We start from the raw sequence: 870 nt of genomic DNA, 5'->3' as shown, positions 1-870 counted from the left end.
TATATATATATATATATATATATATATATATATATATATATATATATATATATATATATGTATATATACTATACTCCCGTCTAGCTGCTTCGATAGTTGCTTAGCTGCTGAGTTAGCTGTCTAGGCAGCTCAGCAGATGAGGCGGGAAGATAAAGGGTTTCAAAAGTGTGTATATGAGGTGGCAGTATAAAAGGCAAAAGATGTTGCCTGGGTGCTGCATCTACGTTCCGAGTTTCATTAGGCAGCCCCGCATGCATGCACAACAACAGCAAAGCTCGCTTTGCTGCATGCACCCACACTATGGAAAATTGTTGAGTGCTTGTTTGGCCCTCAGTAGACAGCCCCCAAGCAATTAGGAGTAAGCGAAGCAACTCCACACAGAGAATGCTACACCGCCTCACATGCAGCCACACTCGCGCACCTCTCTGCTGTGTGCATTACTCCTGTAGACATTTGTTGAGAACTTATACTTGAATGCAGGCAGACGATTGAGGTTAAGTGGATGTTTGTATGCCATGTTCATACAGTCTATTCTATCCTAAGGATAGAATAGTATACGACGTAAATAGGCAATAAATAGTGAAATGCAAGGTCGAGAAGGCTGTGATCAACAGAAAAAAAAAACTGAAAAGATGTCTATACGGAAACAAAGCTTGATAGATGCTCTGAGGAAACAAGTACAGGCAGGAGGTAGAGATGCTCGCTGGCGCAATGATTCAAGTTGCTTGCAGTGTGTGTGAGTGTGAGTGTGTGTGTGTGCATGGCGCTGTGTTTGACCCCACGTTCTCTTTATTTACGTAATATAATTATGAAATTTTGCATATAAAAATTCAGCAAAGGTTTTAATAAACTGTTTGATGCAGGTTTCAG

Source organism: Eimeria mitis, genomic scaffold, assembly GCF_000499745.2.
Source record: "Eimeria mitis Houghton genomic scaffold, Emh_scaff2153, whole genome shotgun sequence".
Lineage (NCBI taxonomy): Eukaryota > Apicomplexa > Conoidasida > Eucoccidiorida > Eimeriidae > Eimeria > Eimeria mitis.
The sequence above is the reverse complement of the archived record's forward strand: the minus strand, read 5'-3'. Positions refer to the sequence as shown.